This window comes from Camelus dromedarius, chromosome 1 (assembly GCF_036321535.1).
Source record: "Camelus dromedarius isolate mCamDro1 chromosome 1, mCamDro1.pat, whole genome shotgun sequence".
Lineage (NCBI taxonomy): Eukaryota > Metazoa > Chordata > Mammalia > Artiodactyla > Camelidae > Camelus > Camelus dromedarius.
The window spans coordinates 74,748,954-74,756,920 of NC_087436.1; the positions used below are offsets into that span (position 1 = coordinate 74,748,954).

Sequence of the window (7,967 nt, forward strand, 5' to 3'; positions counted from 1 at the left end):
AACATCACTGATTTGGTTGCTAAGTATCTTGAGTATATCCCTAGTTAAGAATTATGCCTTAAGCTTATAGTTTAAAAAGCTAATGCTCTAATCTGTTCTTAGAAATGATCAGTACACATATGGAAACTAAAAAAACTGCAGTGTATTGTATATATGTATTTACATGCAATATAATGTTTATGTGCAGTCAAACTAACAATTCTACCTAATAAAACTGAAAAAGAAAAAAAAGCCCCCCTACATTACATGTTAAGCTTATAAGAGGTGTTTGTAACCCCACTACATATGAGGAAGCTGGGTTGATAACTCCTTTTGATCTGGAAGCTAAGGTGCTTTCTCCTCACTGCCTCTCCATGATGCTAGATTTTCTTGTGTGACTGGAAGTGAAGGTAATGAAGAATCTCAAGTACAGCCTGTGGCTTTGTCTGGCTTAGTTTTAAACTGTGTACAATACTTAAAGCACTTTCCAAGTGAGCTCCTAACCAGTGAGCGTGGCCCACAACCGGGCCGACTTGTGACTAGGAGCCAATCGTGATGCATGCCAACGCTGTTTCCTTCACTTTGTGGGTCACCAGCAGTTACGCTCTTAGAGAGGCAACTAACAGTTCGTGGTAACTGAAGAGTTCCTGTAATCTGTCAAGTTGCCTTAGCCTCTGAGAACTTACTGTTCTTATAGGCAGCACTTCATGTGTCCTTCCAAAAATTATTTGGAAAAGTTCAAATTTCATAGAATAACAGTGGGTCCCCTCAATCCAGTCTTAGGAAAAACATTGGAAGTCTGTCTTAAGCTAAACTTTGGCCACCAGTCCATCAATACTCAATTGTCTAAAATGAGTCTGCAAGTGCCAATTGTGGTCTTGAGCCCGTATAATGTGATTCTCAAACATGAAATCCAAGAGTGGCCGGAGCCATATGACTCAGTTGAAGCCAGTTCTTACACGTGTAATCTTACGTAGTTTCCCTTGCCTCTTGAAACCACCGGTTGATGTAAATACCTAAACCCAGCAATAGGCCAAGGCTGTAGGCTTGGGGAAACTGCCTGGTATCTGACTTGATTCAGCACTTAGCAGGCTGCGAGAAACAACCTGCTGCAGTCATGGCTGTCAGATGGCCAGTTTGTTATCAGTCAGGTAATGCTAACAGATGAAGTCCAATGGCTATTTTGTTTTGTCCAAGAATTTACAAGATCTGTGTAAATCGGTAATGACCCTGTCTGGTAATAAGTTTCCTCAGATGATGAAAGTCATACAGGATTCAGAGCTTTTTCTTAGATGTTTACAAATCTGAAAGTCTTGTTTATAACCAGGTACTAAATGAATCGCCTGAATTTCATAACTTGGTTGATAGCTGGGATGTCCAACCAGCAGTTCTACGGGGACTTACTAATAACTCACAGATCCACCTGTTCAGAAGCGGAGTTTGGAAGCTTCCTGAAGGGATAGCTGTTGTGTGCCTTGTTCTCCATCCCCGCTGTTGGAATTGGGTATATTTTAGAATGTTACTTAAAGGTTCCCGTACTTCTCACAGGGGGTGGGTTAGATTAATCAGATTCATAGATGACACAAATTCCCAGATGAACTTAAGTAGGACTATTGACACAATGCCATGTGCATCACCCAAATCTATGCAATGTTAACGTTCTCAGTAACACGTGGGAGGCTCTTCAGGTTGAGGAGGCCATGTTTATCTTCAGTACTTGATGAATTCCTTGCAGAATGCAGGGTCTGCTCACATTTCTACTAGGTTTCATGTAACACGAAGTTATCCTGCTTTTTAGGGGTCAGTTCAAAGCAGAGATCTTCCTTAGAAACAGCCTGGATCTGTGGTATAGGGCCTCTCTTGCTGGGGTTCTTTCTAGGGTTCTCTTGGTTCCAATCTCATGCTTATTTTTAAAAACTCTTTACTTTTAACTCTTTTTGGGGGCAGGAAGGTAACCAGTTTTATTTTAACAGAAGTACTGGGGATTGAACCCAGGACCTTGTGCATGCTAAGCATGCAACTCTACCACTGAGCTATACCCTCCCCCACTCCATTCTTGTCCTTATACTTACGATCTTGCCTAATCTTACCACTTTCCCCACACGTCTCTTGACCTCATGTTCATGTTATAATCCCTATCCTTAACCCATCTTGACCATTTTGCTTTAAATTCTAGTAGGTATTGACGGTTCTGGTTCCCCGTTTTCCAGGCATAAACTTTTTTAGTCTTATATACCTGTTCATTGTTCAAATATGTGGGGCCATGGTGGTTACTTGAACAGCAGATCAGGGTCCTGACTAACTATAAACTGAATATGGGTGGGCAAACAATACTAGCGTCAACAACAACAGTAGCTAAGCCTTTATACCATTGTTCTGAACGCTTCACGTGCACGGGTTGATTCCTTGGCAGTAACTCTTATGGGATAGTTATTTTCATAAGGAAAAAAGACAACCTAGAAGTTGTCACTTCCTCAGTATCTCAACCTAGGAAACTGTTCGTCTTAGGTTAAGTGTCTTTACATATACAATTAAACTGCCCTTAGAATGACTTGCTATAACCCGCCTATAGAGCAACCCCTTCATCTAATACTGAATATCCTAGTAAGGGGTTAGGCATCACAAATATGATCTGAATCTCAAACCAAAACTACACATAGTCAGGTGGATGTCATTCCTGTCTCACTCAGCAGGAAGCTAGACATCTTAGGGGAACAACAGTCACTTCCTGTACCAAAGTTCAATCTGCTTACCCAGCTCCAGTGTACACTGACTCAAGTGTCAACTGTGGGTAATGTGGCACTCCTACCATTATGTGAGTGGAAGCTCTTGGTGTGGCCAGATGACTGGTTAAATGTCATGAGCTTAGTCATGTCCACGTCTGCATCAGACTAAAAAACCAAATAGACGCAAAAGGTGGAATAAATCTGTCATAACTTGGAACATACCTTGCTGTCTTTCCCTCTATTTGGGGGGGGGGGGGCTTAACTCCGTCTAAGATCTCCGGGCTGTTTCAATAAACCAGTTAAGGGCTGCTGTTTGTCACACATGATTAACCCATACATGTATTTAATTCTCAATAGGAAAATTTAGGTTCACTTAACACCACTGATTCAGTGAAGCAAGTAGTACCTGTCACTTGATAAACTAGAACTGATGTAGAAATCTTACTGGAGATATTACAACAGTCAGTTTCTACTTCCACCAACTTATTTGAGAAAGCATTTAAGTACTGGCTCACTGCCAGATAAAATGAATCTCAACTACTCAGCCCTAGGCAGTTTAAAATTTCTATAGAGGACGCTTAGAGGCTAACTGCCCAAAGCCTCACATATAAGAAGTACTGGGGCTTGAACCCCAAATCTTGTTCCAAAGCTAGATACTTACCTTTACTGCATGAAGAAGTGATGGGATGGTTGTGGAAATGCCTTCCTCATCCCCTGACTCACCTTATTGTGAATACCTTCTACTCTACTTCTTTATGAGTGGGTGGTTAATACCCTGCACTTTGTTTTACCAAGTAACTAACTCAGTTGTTTCGCTTAATGACCTTGTCTTCCTCTCCAGCTTGCTTAACTCCTCTGACTTCAGTCCTAGTAAAATAGTTCTGGGTCTCCACAGGGGCCTCTATCTAGTCTTTTGACCTCTTTATTTCAATATTCTAGCTGTTTCCTTTATTTCCTTTTCAGGATGTCTTTTTTTTCTCCTAGGTAACAATCTTGTAGCTCTATTTCTATGCCTTTCTGATAAATCTCAACCCTTCATGAATCAAGTGTCTACTTTGTTCTAATACTGGAAAGGCAGACCATGGATAAGTTTATAAAGACTAAGGGACACCCCAGTGTTCATAGCAGCACTATTTACAATAGCCAAGACATGGAAACAACCTAAATGCCCACTGAGAGATGACTGCATAAAGAAGTTGTGGTATACTTATACAATGGAAACTACTCAGCCATAAAAAAATAATAAAATAATGCCATTTGCAGCAACATGGATGAACCTGGAAAATGTCATTCTAAGTGAAGTAAGCCAGAAAGAGAGAAAAATACAACATGATAATCACTTATGTGGAATCTAAAAAAAAATGAACTTACTTACAAAACACTCAGACATAAAAACTTATGGTTACTGGGCTGGAAGTAGGGGAAGGGATACATTGGGAGTTTGAAATTTGAAGATACTAATATAATAGATGAACAAGTTCATACTGTATAGCACAGGGACCCATATTCAGTATCTTGTAGTAACCTATGGTGAAGAATGTGAGAACGAATGTATGTATGTTCCTATGTAACTGAAGTATTGTGCTGTGCACCAGAAATTGACACAACATTGTACACTGACTATACTTCAATAAAAAAAGAAAAAACTAAGGGAGATTCGTGTCTCTCAACTCATCACTGACTTTGGATTCTCCCAACTGCCAAGTATCAGGGGAAGAGAAGCCAGAAAAGCAAGGTTGTTGGGTAATTTTAAGCTTAGATTTCTCTTAAACAAACTTAAAACCCAGAAAACTCTTGCTCTTGTAACGTGGTTCCCTTGCATTCAAAGATTATAGACAAGATATTAAGACACACGTTATTAACTACACATCAAGTAGCATGAGTTGAGATTCGTGTTTCGGTGTCACTTGTTCTCACCAATTCTTCCACACTAAACTCACCACCTGAAGTAGCTGCCGTATTCTAAGATGAACTCCTGACTTGCTTCTTCCTGAATCTTTGGTATCTGACTGCTAGAGGTGCAGTCCCAGGACGAGGGACACTAGGAGAGAGCCCTCAGGATGAGGAGACTAACAATGTGAGAAACTCTCCGAAGTGGGTCAAGAGACATCAGGCCTCTGGACATTACAAAGTTCCATAGCTATGAACCTCGTGTCCTAAGAGGGCTTGGGTAACTGTTTCTAACCAGCTCAGCAGAAAGCCATGGCTTACTTATCCTCAGTTTTATACAATCTTCCAGAAGACAAGGATCTTCTGGCTGGCTTCAGTTAAAAATGTCTCCCTGCATCTATGCCACTACGGGAAAGCGTTCCCTCTTTAAAGTGGGAGTATTCACACTTTCAGCCCCAAATTTTCAGGCAAATTAGCAAAAGCAGTCAGGGTTTTACAACTTAGTCAGGCTTTCCTTTTTCTGTGGTTGGCAAGTGCCCCCTGTTGGAGCATGTATTTAAAGCTCTAGTTGGCGGTTGTGCCCTATCTTAACTAGCAAGACCCTGTGTTTAACCCTGGAACAGAGGCCAAGTTTCCACAAACGTGAGGCTGAGGTTAGACTTTGTTAGGTCATCTCCCTGTGGCCTTACTTTGAGACAAATTTGCCACAGTCTTCATGGTTTGGGCCTTTCTGTGTCTGGTCTCTTATCCCAGGGTGATGCTCAGCGTTGGCATTGATATTTATCAACACCATCCATCTCTGCCTCCCACCCAAGGCTAGTTGCTCTGTTCTCATTTGCTTAAGATATCTGAGGACGGTAGAGCTGGAAATTTGGGGCTGGCTTGGGGCCCTGTACACTGGTTTCTGATTGGTCTTGAAAAACCCCTCTCTCTCAATAAACTTTCTTATTTTTAAGTGGAAGTTTTAAAACCTGGACCTAATGGGATGACAGGAGTGTGATGATTAACCTTCTAGGCAGTAACATCATGAGTTACAAGGCTGGGGCGGCCCAGACAAGTGCCTCTCAGGCCAGCTGCACAGGACTAGTTTGCTTCTAATCTGTTATGGGCCAAACTTCATAAAATACAGTAAAAGTTATCAGGGAAATAAGCCAGATCTTATTAGGCTTAGACATAAAATTATATTCTGACAGACATAATCAAAAAGGGAAGAAATAACAATTTTATATTTTTAAAATGTATTTTAAAATCAGTGACTCAAAAATTACAACCAGAATGACAGGTGTTACCGAGAGAGTGAAGTATGACCAACTGCACTAAGCGTTATGCAGAAGGAATGCTGAGCGTCAGTACGTCAAGGGCTCAGTTTCTAATATGACAAATGAGTTTGCTTCAGTTGAGGCTGGATTGACAGCAACACTACTCACAAGGGATAACATAACTAAACTACTAAACCAAGTTTTTATTTTATTTTTAGTTTTTGTGGGGGGAGGTAATTAGGTTTATTATTTTTAGAGGAGGTACTGGGGATTGAACCTGGGGACCTCATGCATGCTAAGCATGCACTCTACCACTTGAGATATACCTTCCCCACTAAACCAAGTTTTAATAACTCCCCTAGTAGGGAGGCTAGTCTCATAGAGGCACGTTGATCAGAATGGAGGACTTTAAACCCATCACAGCAGGCTCAGGAGATAGTTAACTTAGCCAAAATTGTCAACAAATGCTATATTAAAACTCACCTTCTCCTCCACTTCCATCTGTGAGCCACAGAGGAGCTCTCGCCGCTGCTCCAGGGTGAGGGCGAGCTCTGCCTGCTCCCGCCCGAGAATAATACACTGCAGCGAGGGACAAAATATTTATCTGATTTCTGTGGCAAAATTAAAGACCTGCCATGACGATGAAGAAAGACTGAATTTGTCATCTTCATCTAGAGAAAAATGATAGACAAAAATCAAACGTGTGGTACGGGACAGGACTCTGACCTGTCTGATTCACATACTTGAATGGCTTGATGTGGAGTGATTGGAGGACTATTTGAATTTTGCAAACTACCTCCTGTGGGTTTTTACACCACTAATACTTTCAATACTTCCGTACTTTCCTGTCTTCTACCTTACTATTTTCTTACACATTTATAAGAGGAAGACTGTATTAAAAGCTTATCCTCGTAATTTATGGGATGGTGCGAGGAAGACAATGGGAACTCTGGGATGGACAATGCAGCAGTTTGGCATGGTTATGAAGTTCATGGGATGGAAAAAATACCAGAAGGACTAGCACTGATTTTTTTTATAATGGAGATGTTCCCATAGATTTTTACTACTTCATGGCTAAAACTTTTATCCATAAAGGTAGAACTTGCTGAGTAGTAGCTGATCACTTTGTCTTTGAAATTCCAGGGTTTAGTTTATTACTTGATGAATCTTGTGCTCTACATGGTCCAAGAGAAATATGTGTTAAAATCCCGAGGAGTGGTCACTTGTTTGCTATCTTACCAGGTGGAGTTTGAGAAGCCCTAATTAGCCATGAAAACCACAGCATCGTTTGGGGTAATTGGAAAAGCTTTGCTAAGGTTGCAATTGATGCGAAAGTGCCCATTATTCCTATGTTTACACAAAATATTCGAGAAGGATTTAGATCACTTGGAGGAGCAAGGTTATTTAGGTGGCTTTATGAAAAGTTCAGCTATCCATTTGCTCCAATGTATGGGGGTCTTCCTATGAAGTTAAGCACCTATTTAGGTGACCCCATTCCATATGATCCAAAGATAACAGAAGAATTAGCCAAAAAGACGAAGGATGCTGTTCAAGATTTGATCAATGAGCACCAAAGAATACTGGGAAACGCGAATGCTTTCCTAGAACGTTTTCATTGAAAACGAAAGATCAACTAGAAGACTTTAATACATCATGTTTACAAGCATCTTTTGCTGAACTTGTTAAAAAAAAAAAGTTGTCAATTTCATTTCTGCAATCAACTCTGTCAGATTGAAACAATAACTCACTAAATATCTAATCACTCAGAAAATAATCATGTTTCTCTTTATAATTTCCTAATAATGTATGAAACAGATTCTTTAAGTTTATTAACAGCAATTTAGGTTAAACAAACATTCCTAAACAATGCATCTAATTTCTGTATCTCTAGCACTGAGCGAGTTTTGCAAGATGGCATAACCTAGAGTTTAGTACAGAAGCTTATGTTAGGAAAAAATGCTCTCATCTACCCCTCATTCCTTTCATGACCTTGGGCAAATCACAATGGTTTTTGTCTAAGCAATTCACTTTTTAAAAACATGTTAATACGTTGAGGAATATTGTTATTTATATTTGCTGCAATTGATAACTCTAGAACCAAAATTATAACTCA

General features: G+C 40.2%; 1 pseudogene; it reads left to right on the top strand.

The window, feature by feature from the left end:
- Window positions 1-6,535: 6,535 nt before the first annotated feature.
- LOC105091677 (DGAT1/2-independent enzyme synthesizing storage lipids-like) lies at window positions 6,536-7,473 on the top strand (annotated as a pseudogene).
- The last annotated feature ends 494 nt before the right edge of the window (window positions 7,474-7,967 follow it).